At 37.1% G+C, this 18,113-nt stretch overlaps 1 protein-coding gene across 6 annotated transcripts in view; it reads right to left on the bottom strand.

The window, feature by feature from the left end:
* Pdfr (PDF receptor) overlaps nucleotides 1-17,710 on the bottom strand; it is a 58,936-nt gene extending 41,226 nt beyond the window's left edge. For 2 of the 6 annotated variants that reach the window (XM_054230983.1, XM_011184848.3), the window contains exon 1: nucleotides 17,235-17,710. The gene's annotated coding sequence lies outside the window, so the exon portion shown is untranslated. Of the gene's footprint in view, nucleotides 1-3,877; nucleotides 4,090-10,566; nucleotides 12,082-17,234 lie in introns of those variants that run through there. The other 4 variants (XM_054230982.1, XR_008471246.1, XM_011184852.3 and 1 more) reach the window with 4 other exon arrangements.
* Between the last annotated feature and the right edge of the window lie 403 nt (nucleotides 17,711-18,113).

The raw sequence follows: 18,113 nt of genomic DNA, 5'->3' as shown, positions 1-18,113 counted from the left end.
AATAGGTAGCTCAAACAAACCGCTTTTGCGAACATTTATAGAAATGTATCGAGTCCTTGAAGAAGGTCAAAAATATTCGGCATTTATTTAATAGAATTTGAGTTGTGAAGACGTTGGAGGACTTCTCGAAATTGGAAAAATGAAATGCAGGGTCTTAGAATGCCGAAAATAGACAAGTATTAAAGTTCAAAATATTCTCGACACGAGTTTCAAAATCAGATGAGCTAAGAGAATTAAAAATGGATGTTTGGCCTCAGGTCCACAGGGATGCATGTACCATACTATAATATCATTACTGTAAGTGTATTAGTTGCTGCCATAAATGCGACCGCAGAGCATAACCTCTTCAAATTTTTGCATTTTTGCATTGCTTTGCACCTAAACGGTACAAAGTAGAATCGACCTCGCTCAATAAACGGAAAGAGGCGAAAATAAGTAAGAACTACATATAAAACCAAACACTCAAATGCCTCCATTGCGTACAGCAGTCCACGAGGGATCCCCGCAGTCTAACTATTAAACCCACACACTCGAGCCCTCGCTCTATGCTACAGCTTTGCTTTTGCTATTTCTATGGCTGTTTGTGTGCGCACTCTAGGCGCAATGGCCATGTAAAAGAGCTGCTTGTTGAGCAAGAATGTTGAGTGCATTTAAATTTTTGTAAATTTGTGTGTGTGTGTTGGTTTGTTGCAGGATATTTGCAAAAGTGAAGGTTTCTAATTTTTCGTCATTTCCTTTTATGCATTAACTTTTTATTTATTTCCATCTCTTTTACACCCTTCATACCCTTAAGAGGATATAATACGGAAAATAATCAATAGGCGTGGAGGGAGGGCATTGAGTAATAATTGAGGGCGGATGGTGCAGTGATTAGACTATATTTCGCTGCTATTTGAGCAAATAAGGTGCTGAGCAGAGTATCTGTTATTTAGCAACCATTGCTGCCACAGTTCCACTGCGTTGAATCGCACTCTCGATGACAGGCAATACATTAAGTGTGTGACAAATCAGGTGTTGAATGCAGCGGCGCTGTCGTTCCATGTGACAAGGTGAGACTACTGAGCTTTGATTTCAAAGCCAATATAAATGTGGCAGCGTTATGCCTGAAATGGCTTGATTACCGCGCGGCGTTGTTATGTATTGCCTCCCCAGCCGTGAACTAGCTGTCTGCTGCCATAACGGCAACTAAACCATTCGGTGTGCGATGCGCCTGAAGCAAGCGCAAATTGCATTACACGTGCATTGACTGTGCAGTGAAGCGTGTGTCACCTGCGCTGGTTGAATATATGAGCTGTCTTATGTCCTCAAGCCAACGAATAGAGACACTCACACCGACGTATGATTTCCGATACGTGGCTTCACGAAGGTGCATTTCTACGCTCTGAGCATTGCGAATGCTTTTCCCGTTATTCTAACGCCAACAAAGCGCAAATATCAACAGTAAATTATGCTTACGACTTCGATGCTGATTATACAGTTTGTTTATTTGTTTATTTTGCTGTTGTTGTCTATTACACTATGCCATTGGAAGGTTAGCAGCCAAGCTAAGGCTTAACGTATAGTGAAGCGGGGCCACAGATTCAGTTCTCGTTCTAGAAGAAGTCTTCAGACCGTCCTCGACCAGTCACCCATTCGTAGCTACTTTTCTCTGTGCTTGGCTTAAAGCTCATGAAAGCGCGCGCTGCTCCGCAACCTAAACTGTATGAAAATACTTTTTAGAAAGAAACATGAACATACTTGACTTGACTTTTTAGTTTCATCGAAAGATCCATTTAATACGTGACCTACTTTTTGGCAGCTTAAAAAACATAACTAATAACCAAATTGAGTTCCATGAATTGTGCGCGTAACAAAAGTCTAAATAACTGCGCTTCCACACATCAAAAGACACGAAGAATAGTCATTGGCAATCACGTATAATATGTGAATTGGATCCTTGTTCTATTTTAGGCAACTGTTGCAAATGATGCATACAGCAACACATTGATATCGTTGGCGTACGAGAAAATATGTTATTTGAAAAGGTTAAATTCTAGGAAAACTGTGAGCTGTTTAGTTTTCATAGTACTACACATTGGACTGAGTATGTACTCATATAAATCATACAAATGAAAATTCAGTTTAAAGTATTTTATGAAATGGAAACGTAGTGGCACTGTTTTTATTATTATGAAAAGTGCGGTCAATTTTTCCATCAATAATTCTCGTCTCAAAGTCGTAAAATGAAGCATTTCTCGACAGAAATGTTAGTTGCCTTGAAATTCTACTTTCAAAATGATTTAACATAGACAAATACACACAATGCAAATTAACAAAGAGAAAACATTAAAGCACAAATACAGATTATTTACTAACCAAACATAGTAGCTGGTACAAGCAAAATGAATTACGTTTCCTTTCAAAAACATATTCGGAACAGTTTCAAGTGTTTGGGCAGAAGTTAATTCATGGTGAAATTGGTCGTCAATCGATTTGGTACTGATGTTTTCCGCTTTAAAATGTGAAAATAAGAAATGTTTTGATTTTTAGCAGATGGAAAGTGTTGCTAGATCAAAGAATTGCATTTTCTTTAAATAGTATAGTACTAGTAGTAGTGCTGACCAACCGGACGAAAAAGTGGAGGAAATTGTGAATTAAATTCATCGTCTTAACATTAGAGTTAGAGCAAAGGACTTAAGCATCCCTTATGGCTGATTATAGCATACATTTAGATGATACTTCGGGTTCAAGTCCCGGCGTCGAGTTCGTAACAAAAAATGTACTTTTTCTTCAAACAAGTCCATTAGAGGTCTTAAGTAAAATGTTTGTCAACAACACACAAACAGAAGTTAAGGTACACTAAACACCAGATTTGTCTTCCTGGGACTTTTTCCTGTTCCATAACTCAAACATCTCTTCTCGGAAGCCTCTAAGTTGATGGGTTTCATAAATGGAAATTCTCAGAAGAAACTGAATTGACTGAGACGAGCGTACGGAAATTAAAAAATACCTTTTAGCATGTATTTATTAACTCGAAATGAGTTTTCTTTGAGGGCGATAAAACAGATTTGCTAAAAAAGAAAATATTTAAATAGCTTTCTGAAATTCTTAGAACTAATTGCTAAAACACATAGTCGTGATTCTCTTCTCATTTCTCACGCTTTGGGTCTACTGAACACTTGTTTTTGTAAATGAAAACTGTTCTATGTACATAAAAGATACTAGCAGCTTTACTCATTCTACTTAGCACTAGCTGAGTAACGCGACAGTCGACGAAGAATTCATTCATGCATTCCGTTTGCATTGTTTAATCTAACAGCTATATACCTACATAAAAACATATATATAAAACCCGTTTGGCATAACCAGAACTATCTTCACCGCAGTGTCGAATTGCGGTTAAATTTTGAGCATTTTAAGTGTTGTATGAGCATTCCTTTGCGGTTCCATATTAGAACTTGTTAAATATCCATTTAGCCGGGCGTTTTGATGCGCACTTAGTAGTGACATATGAGTTGTCATACATATTACTATGGTTAAAGAGTTCGTGCGGGAAAGGGGAAGAGATATGGATGGAAGTGTGTTAGTAGTTGCTGTAGTAAAGGTATCAGTTGCTAGAGTACGAATGTGTCACATTAGACCGCAAAACAATTGCAATTCAAACGGAAATGTGCAAAACTTACGGAAGGAAGCGGTGAAGCAGTGAAGTGAGCGGTTGATCTCGGCTGGAAGCTAGATAAGAGAGGGATGCTCTAGGAAGAAGATGCTGCCGTTTTGTTAATGTCACGTAAATTATTTTTGATAATAAAAACTAAATTTTCGCTTTAGTCATAACGAGGTGAAATGAAAATGCGGTGAATAATATGTTTATATCATAATTTTTAGGGTATATACTTACAAACTTTTTCATAGGCATCTAGTCTATGGAGCTGTATAATTATTTTATCTAAAAATAGTGCAGAACTGGACTACTCACACACATCTTTAGAAATTTGATAAAATAGCTTATCTCGACTTAACATTTTTTCTCTCTTAAGCAGTACATTTAATTATTTTTGAATGAATTCAAGCAACAAACCATGCGAACCAGTACTTTAAGGAAGAGCCGTTCTGAAAATGAATTTAATATATTTAATTTGTCTATCAAATATCGAATTAAATGCGTACAAAGTGAAAAATACTATAATCTACTTCGTTATTTTAGCGAAAAGTCCACATACATATGCATGTATGGTGTATAATTGCATTATGCAAAGGCTTGCCTGAACTATTCTATGCCAAAAGTAATCTGAGCTTGCTAGACACATATTTATGAGAACACGCCTTCATACGTCGAGTTTTTGCGCCAACTGTAATCTATATTTTTATGCTGACAACCACTGCTTTGCAAAGCGTAATGTCGAATGAGCAATCTTATCGCATTTCAATCTAAATTTCTGTGCTTGTATGTGTGTAATTCAAGTAGATTGTAGCTGAGGTGCGAATAAAGGGCTATTTTTAGCTGAGAATAATATGTTACAAGTGCTTACTACACAACTTTTATTTATAGTGTTGGAGTGGATTGTGTTTTTTTTCCTGGAAATTATTATTGTAAATAGTATTAGAAAGGCTTCTCTGCTGCCGTATTAATCCGTTTAGAAGAGATGGCTTTTCGTAAAAATTGACATACTTTCGAGGTTACTTGGTTCGGTGGCAAACATTTTCGGATCAGTTTAAAGTTCAACATCGTTTGTGGAATGACTTACGACTTCGAAAAAGTAAAAAAAAAAACACAAATTTTAGTAAATTATGTTCGATTACAGTTCTCATGAAGACCCCGTGTTTCTTGAAATATACAAATCACTGCTCCGATTTTCACACATTTCAATTGTTGTAGTTTCTTTGAATCGTATCCATGATGAAATGGCTCTATCATTAAAGTTTGAAATAGACTCCCAAAGGTATGCTCTGATAAGCTCCGAAAGGTATGCTAACATTTCTGAAAACGTTTTTGATTGGGTTATGGGCTAATGTTCCAGATGTGTAATTTTCAGAAATTTTCTGTTCTATGAGGAACTTTGGTGTTAAAACCATTCACTGCTCGCATAGAAAAGTTTGACATAAACATATCATAGGTGTGCTGCATGCCGCTGCGATACCACAGTAGCTACGAAAGTAAAACAACAAATAATTGAGAACTAGACAGCACACTTTAATGATCCTCAGTACTGGTATTGGTGAAAGGCATCATTAAATTCATTCAGTGTAACAGCTGTTTAAACACATAATCCACGTAAAGACACTTGCTAAATTTATCTGTCGTTAAATTATTTATTGGCTAATAAATTCCGCTATTTACAACTTTCTTGCCAATTTTATTGAAATTTTGAAAATATTAAGTTTTGATTACGACGCTCGTTTCCGACAATGTGAACTCACTTATATATGTATTTGCTTTTTCGTTAGTCTCTTTTGGTTTTCTATAATTCACTTGCTGACAGTTTTAGTACACAAAGTAGTTTTTGTTTATGCCACACGGATTTAAACGCTGATTATGCGGGTAATAGAAACGAGCAGAATGTGCAATAAAAGAGCACAATTATACATGAAGCATTTATTTATAAACTTTTTGAGTTACACTTCCGCCTCTGTACATTAAATTGGTCGCGTAAATCAATGTCAAAAATGTTTACCAAATAATACAACCAGCTGCGGTGCACCAACTCTCACACTAGTTCATTTTAAAAAATTGCGTTCATTGAAACTCAATTAAAAAGTTAAAATTCATAAGCAAAGCGCCACCCACTCACACACCCATCCACACACACGTGCAATGCCCAAAAGTGCTTTTCATTGCCAAGAACGTCTGGCGCTTCCGCACAACTTTTCGTCTGCATTTTTGTTGTTGGCTCAATGGACGTAGAATTTGCATTTTGGAATATTTTTATTATTTATAACGCACTTTTTGCCGCTTTTTTGGAGGCTCAGCAGTGAGGCGCGCATAGTTTCAAGCCAACTTTGTGTCTATAAAACTCCGAAATAGGTTTTGTGCGCGCGAGCGTGTGTATGTTTGGGGTAGAGCGCGCGCGACTGCACGCCAATAAATCCCTTAAAAGCAAAATAAATATTAAATAAAAGCGCGCGTTGCAAGCAACGCAATCAACCGTATGTATTTATGCGAGTGTGTTGCAACTGCCAGCAAGTTCAGCACTTAAGTTAGAGTTGTGGCAAGCGCGCACCGCACGCCAGAAACGCTTGAATAATTCTCAACTGGCACCCACTAAGCGCCGGCCATGAACGCCATTAACTTTGCCACTTTCAACACCGGCGAGAATTTCGTTTGTCAAATCGAGTTAGCGGCGCGTGATTGTTTAAAGCAAGCCAGTGGCGGCTGTTGATGCAATTTCACGGCCGGTTGCTTAATTAGTTGCGCGCCATAATAAGCTGCCACACAAGTCGGTTGAAAACAGTGAGATGCAATATGTTGCAAGTACGCGGCAGCTAATGAATTGTAAAAAGGCAGCGCGTCAGCCAACATTTAAATTGTAAATAAATAGTTTGTGCAACATTAACATCCAAATGAGTTTGTTTACGCCACCCTTTACCGTTAACTCACGAAATTTAATATAAATAAATGCGGCGCCACCTTGGCAGCGCTCGCTCTTCTTATATGGCACCGCTTACCCTTGCGCGTCTGGCAATTTCAGCCCCTTCTCTCGTCAAGCGCTTGAGCAAACATGTGACTGCCTTCAATTTGTGCAACAGCTCCTCTTTGCTTTTGAAGAATTTATGCTCATATGCATATTTACTTAGCATACTTGCAGCAAACGGCTTGCAACAAGTACAACACTCGACTGCAAGTACTACATGTGTGTACATACAACTTGCTTGTTGTTGTTACATTTAAATTTTATGCGCCACTTTTGTTACAACCGTGCACCAGCCTCGGCTCTGCCACGTGTGCTGTGTAGTTCTTGCACCATTTTTTCTTACCCCAACTTAGCAAAGACTTCTGCCACGTTTGCTGTCTTGTTATCATTGCAGTTTGTTATTATTTAGTAGCGTTTTTCGTTGGCTTTTTTGCCACTTGCGCCATATGTAACGTCCCTGCTCGCTGTTCTTTCGCTTCTGTAAGTAGCGCGAAAAGCGCCGATGAAGTGTTGCAAGTCTGATTTCTTCTGTTGATTTTCCGTACTACAAGCATCCGTGAGTTGTTGCATATTTCATGTAGTGTCAGCAGCGCGCAGATCAACAGCAATGGGGGATAAGCGGGACTTAGCACTTGTATTGGTATGTGTAGGTTTGTTGAAAGGGAACTTCATGATTTTTGTTTGTGCAAAGTTTTTCCGCGCTTCGAAGCTCCCCACTTTATTCGCACACTTTTTATACTTGTTCAACACGGGAAGTTTTTGAAAAATCGCGTGGAATTTCTTAATTGTTTTGCGTGTTATACACTCTCTTCAGACAGTTGTTTGAAGTACAACAGGAATTAAAGTGGCTAAAGCTTGCTTTCCTTTTGGGTAGGAATCCTTTTATATTTTTTTTGACATGAGGTATATTTCTGTCATGATAATGTATACAGTGGTAACCCTCAACGTCTACAAAATTCTCCATATCGCTCTTTTTAAAGATTGCTTTTTAAAGGATTGCTTTCCTTTTGGGTAGGAATCCTTTTATATTTTTTTTTGACATGAGGTATATTTCTGTCATGATAATGTATACAGTGGTAACCCTCAACGTCTACAAAATTCTCCATATCGCTCTTTTTAAAGATTGCTTTTTAAAGGATTGCTTTCCTTTTGGGTAGGAATCCTTTTATATTTTTTTTGACATGAGGTATATTTCTGTCATGATAATGTATACAGTGGTAACCCTCAACGTCTACAAAATTCTCCATATCGCTCTTTTTAAAGATCATGGTGAGGTTCCAAATCTCAAAAGTTAATAAGAATCATTTTGAGGAATTTTATACGAAGATTATTCCAATTCGAATTTTTACTGTCCTATTCAATGGTCTCCAAAATTTTCATCTCTTGTTAGAATAATATACGATGGATTTTCGAAACTCAAACCCCTCTCTATAGATTATGTGTATTTTTGTTCCTTAGCAAATAATACCTCATGGTTGTAGTTTAGATCGACGGTTGTTACCTAAAAATCGATCATAGTTTTTCCATACCCATAGACATACCAACCAATTTAGATCACAGGTTCACTGATTCATCATACATATTTCTTTGACTCATTGATACAAAGGAAGCTGAAAATGTAATTGTATAGTGAATTTCCTTCATTGACTAACTCAAACTGCTTAATTCGCTGTAATTTCACTCATTTCCCGATTTCATTCGTAATTCTTAACCGACTTATGTCATTTTCAAGTGATCATATTCATATTCAAGCGATTCTATACTTGTCACCTTTTAAATTATAAATAAATACCGTATTTTTTTAAATCTATTTTGCAGTCAGATAAAGCTGTTATTACATTGTACCCGCAAATCGCCATTTCAGCGTCGTTATTTCACTTTGTCAGAAAATAGTTTTAACGCGGCTTATCTGCTGCGCGCCAAGAAAGTATCACAAATGGGCGTTTAATACGTACAATTGAATAACTTTTATATTTATTTCTATTTAAATGGCGTAAAATGCAAATTATCGGCAGACAGAGAGACATTCGAGTGTGTCGGGAAGCCGGTGCGTATGCTTGTAGAGTCGTAAATAAATATATATAAATTCTGCCGCTGACTTCAACTATTGAATGTTGTTATTTTAATCTCTTATGCCACACATATAACAATTTATATAGGTATTTAACTGTTTTTATTGCTCTTTTAACTTGTGTGTGTGTGTGTGTGTGTGTGTGGATTTGCATGTGAATCGCTCTCAATATGCAATCGTTGCACATTTGGCAGGCGTGTCTGACTTTTCAACTCGTCATAATCATTATGTGACATGATGTAATAAATTTCTGAGAATTGTTGCAAAAGTTTTAAAATGCAATTAATTGGCCTGATTGATAAATTGATGAATTGTTTGATTATTATTTATTTTGTGCCGTACATAAAGTGCAGTTTTTGTTGTAATTTTTGATTGACACACAAATAAAAAAACTTGTAGAGTGATATTTTATGGAAATTCCGGTTTCATATTGGCAAATCAAATAAAATTTTATGATTTTCGGAATACACACACAGACGCATATAGCATATAAGTTGATTAGGCGGAATTTTGTTGAATTTGTTCAACTAACAGAAACTAGCTGACGCCTCGATTACATACGCACAAAAAAAACTTACCTCTAATTCCAATTATTTGGACCGTGCAACAAACACGTGGCTGATAAGTTACATTTGGCTGAATTTCATTTCAACACCGTCACACACACACGCACGTACATTTGTATAAGACTTTTTTAGGCATATTTTTTGAGCGGCATTCAGCAATCACTCCTCAAATACTTACATAACTCTCAACATGTAATTTTTGTATTTGTATGCGCCTGTATTCTAGGAACTTTGTAATTGCTATGAATTTCGCCAGATGAAAAGTAACCAATTCTTCTTGTTCTGTGGAGAATTCACTCAAGTCTACTAATATCAAATGACACTAAGGCATTGAAGTTATTTGGAGAGCTTTTATATTTCTGCTGTCAGACAGTATTTCAGACACTTGAAATTCTGTGAAATCTCAATTGTTGTTTCAGGCTTTCTCTGTAAGTTCTTTTTAGTAGTGAAGCCTTTGAAGGCTTTGATTCGTCGATTTTTTCTGAATTTTGCTGCAAGTGTGTTTTGAAAAAGTTGTAATTAAAATCATTTTTTCATAGAAAGTATTTTTCTATATAGAAAGCATATCTTAATTTCTCACTCTCAGAAACAAATAATATTGCTGGTGGATGTCTTTTATATTGGTTCTCATATTTTAACAAATTAAAAAGTTTTAAAAAATGCTGGAACCATAAAATCAATATTCTGAACAGAACTCAGGTCAAGTACCACTGTCTCTTGAATTATAATCTATTTTAAACCAATATTAATATATTTTATTCTGCAATTACCGCACGGGGCCTCTGTATCTAAGGTCGTTTTGACTTAGGGACTAATATTTGTATATAGAAATCACAGACAAATGCTAATTTATATTCTCCATTCTATGTTATTCCACGAGAGCAATAGAAATTTCATTTTTATGTATACAAATTCCCACTTGTTATCTTCCAGTCTTTACTGAATTTTTACTTTGAGAAAAGTTGGGTCAAATAGCCTAAATAAAGGTTCCATACTCTGGGTGTTCCACGAATATCTGTGTGTACTTTGATAAAAATATGAATGAAGACTCCAGTGAGTCCGTTGATTGGTGGCTACCAGTGCTGTTTAACTTTTGTAAGGAAAGCACAAATCTTTTAAGACGTATTTGTTGCCCGATAGAAACAATATTAAAATTGCAGTGGGATCTTTCTAGTTCTTGAACCAAAAGTTGTATCTATAATTTCTCGAAAAAGCTTGAAATCAGGTTCTAAGATGCTTTAAAATCATGAACCTTTTAAAAACTAATCGTTAGTTTCAAATCTATAATCTACTAGTATTCTTATTTCAACCAAAAACTCACCTCAGTCTGCAGTAGCTCAGAAGCGTTTTATGTACGAAAATCACTGCAAAACGTTTTTATTTTTGCTTAAAACTGGCTTTAAATTAACACAGCAATATATTTTTTACCGTTACACCATACGCACAACTCAACAATTAAAAAATTCACACTTCCCGCAATTGATTTTTAATGAAAATAAAGCACCGTTAGAAATTCAAGCGTTTCTCTTTCTGCGAAATAAATTAGACGTTGCACATTCAAATAAAAATCAAACAGCCAACATTCAGCGAGCGTTAAACACTTGATTGCAACCGAAAGCGAATAAGCGAAAACGAGTTTTGTATATGTATGAGAGATGCGTGTATGAAATGGCGAGCGTACGAGCGAACCGGACACCATCAGAGACGCGCACGTTATGCCACACGGCGACAGGATGCAACGCCTGTTAAGCTCTGAGGCCAAACACGAACGCCAAGACGAGCGTAGTGTTGCCGAAGATCCAAAGGCAAGTGGCGTAGGAATGATGCACCACAGGGTGTAACAACACACGAGAGAGTGAGCGAGACAGGCGACGAGTGTGGGAGCGAGACAACAGTATATGCCAATTGCATTCAAAGCAACAATTGCGCGACGAACAGGCGAAAAACACACACAAAATTGCAAGAAAAAGTGTAAAATTTGCGATGGTGTGCGTTTGTTTATAAACTGATTGAGTTGGTGTGCTGTGCCGGTGGCGATTGACGACGAGTTGCAAGTGCCGCGGGCCGAGCGGCAAGCGACGAAGGACAACATAGACAACAAATATGCTCTTTATTGTTGTTGTTTTGCATTCCCGAAAGATGGTTGTGGCAACAGCTGAGACCGTAAGACATGGCATGTCAGTGGGTGGCCATGTGGTTGGTGGCAGCGAATATGCGTATGAAAACAGAAACGGAAAGATAGCAAAACAAAGCATCCGTTGGCGAGTGGCTTGAGACGGTGGTTATGGTAGGCTCGTCAGTTGGTAAGCGCGAGCGCATGTCCTGGCTGCACGTGACTTTCGCGAGACAACGCCATAGCGGTAAAGCCGGCCAAAGAGGGGAGGATAAAACAGAGATGTTAAAGAAATAAAAGAGAAGAGATAATAAGATTTTACGATAGATAGAGAAGGCAAAGCCTAAGCTTGTGGGGGTGATTGTGCGGATGCTGCGAAGAGGCAACAAACCAGGGTGAATGTAAACAAATAAATTAGGCGAAATACAAATAGGTGGGAGAGGGGTTTAACGAAAATTAGAAAGCAACAAAGTGACATTTGAGCCGAGCTTACGACGCCAAAATACAAAAATATTTGCGCCACCGCAGTGTAAATGGCAAGCAAAGAGAAGACACAAAAAATTAAAACATTAAAACGACGAGTGAATGCGAATTCCGACCGCCAAGCGTTAACTTGTACGTCTATGTGTGCGCGTGTACCTCCATTGGGGCACCTGTGTGTAGGTGAGCATGGCTGTTTATAGCTGGAAGGCATTTTTCGGTCGCATTCATTACACGGCCGCACAGTTTAAGTCGCCCACACGACCAACGAATGTGTGCTGGCATGCCACATGCAACAGCATCACATTGCAATGCCACTCACACGTACATACAGTAAATTAAAATATGTAGATTCTTTTTGCCGTTTATTTGCTACATCTCTTCGGAATCGTATTCGAAAAATGCAAAAATCCACACACACACACACGCCTCTTCTGTGCCTCGTTGGACGCGTTGGCGGGCGCATGTATGTGCATATTTGCAAACAGAAAATTAAAAGTAAAATTAAATTGTAGTTTTTGAGCGCTCGGACTCCCTGACTTCCGTACTCGCAGCTATGTACATACTTCCCCCTCGAACATCCACAGCCGGGGGCGTATGAGCAACATTTAATTGTGCGGTAATTCGGTTAGGAGGCCCATGGAATGGTTGGAGCACCGGTTGCTAGGAGCGCTGCTTTGCATGCGAAGCGAGTGAAGCCTATGAAGTGAAAACGGATATAGAACGCAAATTTAGTGCTTGGATTTTGTTATAAGGAGGCGCGCTCCAGCTGTGGGTGTCACTCGAAGACAGTTATTGACTTTCATTGAACTTTTTGCGCCCATTGATTAAGGTCAGCGTTTGGGTGACTGTGCTCTTAGCGGAAATTTCGGCCGCTTCTTCTCGGGTTACTTGCGTTTTGCTGCTTCGATGCCATTCATGCTGCGCTGCACGTGGCTTAGTCCCGCGAATTCTTATTAGTGTGCAAATTAATTACTTTTCTTCGCGAAATTAAAAACTAAATACACTTCACAATGTGTGGCATGTGAGTTGTAGTGAATGAGTGTGGCATCACTGATTTCTGTAAATAATGAGAAATATAACTTTTTGGATTGAGTTTGATTCTTTAAATGAATTTTGAACAACTCTGTGTGCAAATAAACAACTGAAAACTTCAAATTCATTGAGAAAAGCTGAAGAAGAAGAAGAGAAAAACAGTTGTATGTATGTTACTGCTTTAGAGAGGTCAATTGTATTCGTGACTCGAATTATATAAAGAATGAACCGATGAAATCACTTCTTCCTGAGGAATCGTTGATAAAAATTTCATAAAACTGGTCTTCATAAACCCCCTATAACACTAAATATTCTTCAATTACTCCTTCAAAATCCATTTCAATAATTGCCACATCCGTATGATGCTTTGCCTTTTTGATTTGTTGACTGGCGAGTGAAACGTCGTAATGAGTTGCCTCTAAATTTAATGAGTATAAGTAAAAAGCTATTAAATTAAATAAATGTGAAGCTACCGAGGAGGGTTTGCGGAGCGTGAGGGCAAGAAACTTTGTGCTGCCGACAGCCAGCGGACGCTGAACTGCCCATTTGAAGGACCGGAGAGCGAAGGAAGACTAAGAAAAGGGACGTGAATTTCAATTCATCAGGGAAATGAATCAGTTAGTGGGCATTGTGAGTTAACGGGTGTACAACAACAAAAATCTTTGCAAAACTAGAAAAGCCGAAATTTCCGAAATAAAAGCGAGCACTTAACTTTCAATAACAACAACAGCAGTTAGCTCAACTCAGCTGAGCTTAACAAAAATAAACGAGAGAAAAGCTGAGATTTGTAGTTAAATTTCGGTCTGCAATTGATGGACAGATGAAAGGCGAATAACGGTATAGTTGAAAGAGTTGCCAACAGCCGAGTAGAAAGAAGCGAATTAAATTTTAATTAAAAGCAACCAAATCAAATGCAGGCCAAAGCACAACAAACATACAAAGTATATACAGTTACATATTTATAGATTTATAACGAGGCACATACACACACACACTTGGGGAGGCCATGTACTAAATGCAGAGTAAAAGCTTTCACTTGGCAAAATGTAATCATTATTGTAATTGTATAACTGTAATTGTACATTAGTAATTGTCTGCCTATAACTGCGTGCCACAAGTTGAGGTGGGCGTCTATTGGGTGGTATTGGCAAGCAGGCGCTCGAGTAAGTGCGCTTTATTGTATGCATTGTGACTGCAAATAATTTGCTCACACACGCTTGCACCCCCACTCCTCTCTCAGTCACTTACTTTCAAATTGCTGCGTCGCTGCCTGCCATTTGTGCCAACGACAGTAGCAGAAAGGATTTGCAATAAATCTAGATACATGCCTTTCGAAAGCATTTCAACTATTTATACATTTATTTAGTAATGCCTCACAATTGTATTCGCCAGACAGCAACCGAGCGAAGAGTAAACTTTTCCTCCATTCAGTGCCGCTGCCTTTTTGTATCCTGTTTCCAAAGGATTTATTTCTAAATACTTGTAGATGTGTGTGTGGCGTCTAAAGAAACGCAAATCTTATCTCCCCAGCGTGTACAACAGAATGTTTGAAGTCGCTGTAAATGATTTATATGGCTTTGTTGTATTCGAAAAGTCAATTAGTAGATTGATTTAATTGTTAGCTTGAAGAGGTTGTCGAATAACTGTTAAGGAACTGTAAAAATGCGCTTTTCTTAATGAATGCAAGATGAAAAGCGAATTGTTAAAGTACAATAAATGAAAGCTGTATCTATGCTTTGTAGAGAAATTCAGTGAGAGTGACCCAAAAGGTGAAAGTAGGAGTAGTGGATTCTTTTCAACTGTAATTTGACACATGTCTCAGCATATAGATTTTTTTAAAGATTCGTCGAGCTTTTACAGCTTCTTAAAATTACACACATTCCAGACTTAATATAGTTATATGCATTATTGTAAACTTTCTTTTATATGAAGTTCATATCAGAGATCTGCATTGAGTAATAATGAAATTAGTACACTAACTCATGAGCCAAACAAATTTGTGTAAATGAGTACTAATTCTAATATCAAAAATCACTAAGACTCATTTCCACCAAACCAAAAAAAACTCATTGTATTTCTACACTTATATGTGCCGTCAATTTATGACTCAAACGAGTTTATAGTAACAATTTGATTTTACTCACTTGTTCATTGGTCACGATGAAAATAAACTTGAATGAGCTCGCTACACTGATCGGCATGAGTGGAATTGTGACTTCGTAGCTGAGCACGAAAGTAAAGATACCCAGTGAGAACTTTGTCACATTACATGTTTCATTATTTCATTGAACATGCATTTTCGTGCGTCTTTTTTTATTTTCAATATATTACTATTAAAAGAAATATATTAGAACCTAAAAGTATTAACTTTACTGTCATTAATTAACTTAAAACATTAAATGTAATACACGACATTAAAGAACAAAACACATCGTTAGTCATTTCCCGCAGGGCACTTTTGCCTAGTGGCGGCACAGCCTTCGTCAGTTTTACTTTGATCATATTCGTATCACTAATTCATTAGCTTTACTATTGGTGTTTTTTTGATGGTATGGCTCATTTTGGTTTGACTTGTCTGAATTATTGGCTCATGAGACAATTGAGCACTTCAACGATACATATGAAGAGAAACTTACTCATTATTTATGCTCTCGCTTTGTGTGCTGTGCGTAAATGTGTTTTAGTGGATCTTAGTGTTTGATGATTTTTGACTTATATGCACTAATACAATTTTTTGTGTTACTCAACAAATGACTCAAAAAATGGAATAATTGCAGTTCTCTGGTTCATATTAAAAACGAATTTAGCTAAAAGCTTTTGTGAATCATCACTGCTGAGCTTTCATAATAAAAAGGTTCCAAGGTAAGCTTTTTCAAGCTTTTAGCCTATTCGGTTGTTAGTGAAAGTTTCTTTAACTACTTTGAAAGCTTTTTAAATGCTTCTATCTAAAGCTTTCACAATATATATATCGATAAAAAAATTACTCACATTCCTGGGTTTATATAGTTATATGCATTAATATTACCTTTCATTCAACTTTGCCGTTATATGAAGTTCATATAAAAAACGAATTTAGCTTAAAGCTTTTGTGAATCATCACTCCTGAGCTTTCATAATAAAAAGGTTCCAAGGTTAGCTTTTTCAAGCTATTAGCCGATTCGGTTATTAGTGAAAGTTCCTTTAACTACTTTAAAAGCTTTCACTAATATCCGAAATGAGCTTTCACGATAAAAATTTATTAATTATCGATAAAGTAAGGTAATTATCGGTTGTTTGAAATTCTCACAACAAATTTACATGCTTTTATCTAAAGCTTTCACATAAATATATCACTAGAATCGTTTTTGTTCATAAATTAAATTCTAGGTTTTCAATAATAAGAATAAGTTATTAAGTTCACCTCTCTCACGAACATACTGAATCGCTACCTTCTCTTATATGGTACTTCATATTTCATATCAATTCTTTTTCCACTTAATATTAGCCGCTGCAGCTTTTTTTGTATTTCATTCTAATCAAGCGTGCACTTTGTCGGTTCACACAATTTTAGTATTTTTTCCGCCTGCTAATTGCTGGCGCAAACAAGTGCTGTCTTTCAACGCTGCCGACCATTTATAAGCTCCAACAAATAAATACATATTTACATATACTGCAGCAGAAAAATACTGCGATATATCTCTATGTATATGTGCACATGAGAATAAAGAACGTGCAAGTGACGTATACGCCATGGCCCACATGTGATTGATCCACAATCAGAAAGAGTTTAGCAATTCAAGCAAAATTTGTTCAGCTGGTCAGCTGCAATGAATAATAAAAGTATAAAAGAAATTCTACAAGTGATTTGGTAGATTGCATATTTATTCGGAATCACTAATGAATTTATACAATTGGAAATGTTTTAGCACTTTTGGCTATTGTGGAGCTATTAAAACTGAAAATTCACATAAATTTTTTGTTTTCTGCCGAAATTTAAATCTTCAGTAATGCAATTTGTTGATTTGTTTATGTAGCTACACACAAATGGTCCAATGAATGTTTCTTAAGCAGTCTGAAACCAGGGCAAAGCGGTTGAAAGCTTTCCTACGGGAACTAGTTTGACACTACGCATATCTGCTCTAGTAAATATCCATTCATTATTACTATATAATTTAATCCAAAGAGTTTTCCATATGTTTTTTTTGGAAAATTTGTATTAATTCTGTAACTAGTTCCCAACTAGTCCTATTAACACTAGTATTAAATCAGTTGCAAATACAGATTTCATTGATTTTTTCAACTTTTATTGCTAAAATATATTAACAAAGTACCGGTTACTTTCGTACCTGACACTAACTAGTTACTATTTTAAAAGCACTTACCAAGTCAAATTTTCTCGGTGCAGCTCAAGTAGTTCAGCTGCGCGCTGACAGCTTATCTTCGAATTCTCCACTTTTATTTCAATGCAATTTACGCGAAATTAGCTAATTTAATCTGCGCTTACTACACACTACTCACAAACAGCGCCTCGTATTTGCTTCGTGTGTGTGTGTGCAGTGATTTGATAGTTTCTGGAATACGCGCTTACAAAAAGTTCAACTTTTCTTACACAGATTAACTTAATGAATATTAAGCGCCGTTCTCCCGCGCTTTTATTTCGCTTTCTCTCTTGTTTATCTGCTTGTGTGCTGCGTCTTTTGTTTTACCGTATCTAAAGCGTTTACGATTATTTCACTTTTCTCACTTGTTTATTTCAACAAATTCTGTGTCTGTCGTTTGCAACGGTTCGCCGTTGTACGCGCGTTGCCGCTGAAAGCCGTTGTGAGACTGAAATGCGACTGGGCTGGAGCGTTCAATGTCAGCTGGCAGCAGCGGAAAACGGCCGCAACGGCGATGGGTGGTGGTGGGCCTAGGAACACATGCAGGTGGTGAGTGAGTGGGCAGGTGTGCGCGCTGTGGGGAGGTCCAACATCATTTCAGCGCGTGTGTGTGTGTCACCCTGCTTGTAAGATATCTACTAAGTAGCTGTGGTAGTTGCTGGATTATGATAATGATGATGTTATGGATATTTTTGTTGTGTTTTTAAATTATTTGTATTTCTTTTTGCTGGTGTTGGTGGTGTTGCATTGATGCTTGAGTGCATTTAATGGGTTTGTGTGACTTAGTTGGTTGATAATCGACAAAATCAATGGGTTATTGACAGAGCACTTCGATTACAGTTTTAACATAGATTTATTTAGTTTTTGTATTCAATAATATTG

Source organism: Zeugodacus cucurbitae, chromosome 5 (assembly GCF_028554725.1).
Source record: "Zeugodacus cucurbitae isolate PBARC_wt_2022May chromosome 5, idZeuCucr1.2, whole genome shotgun sequence".
Classification (NCBI taxonomy): domain Eukaryota; kingdom Metazoa; phylum Arthropoda; class Insecta; order Diptera; family Tephritidae; genus Zeugodacus; species Zeugodacus cucurbitae.
This window is presented reverse-complemented; position numbering and strand designations above follow the sequence as displayed.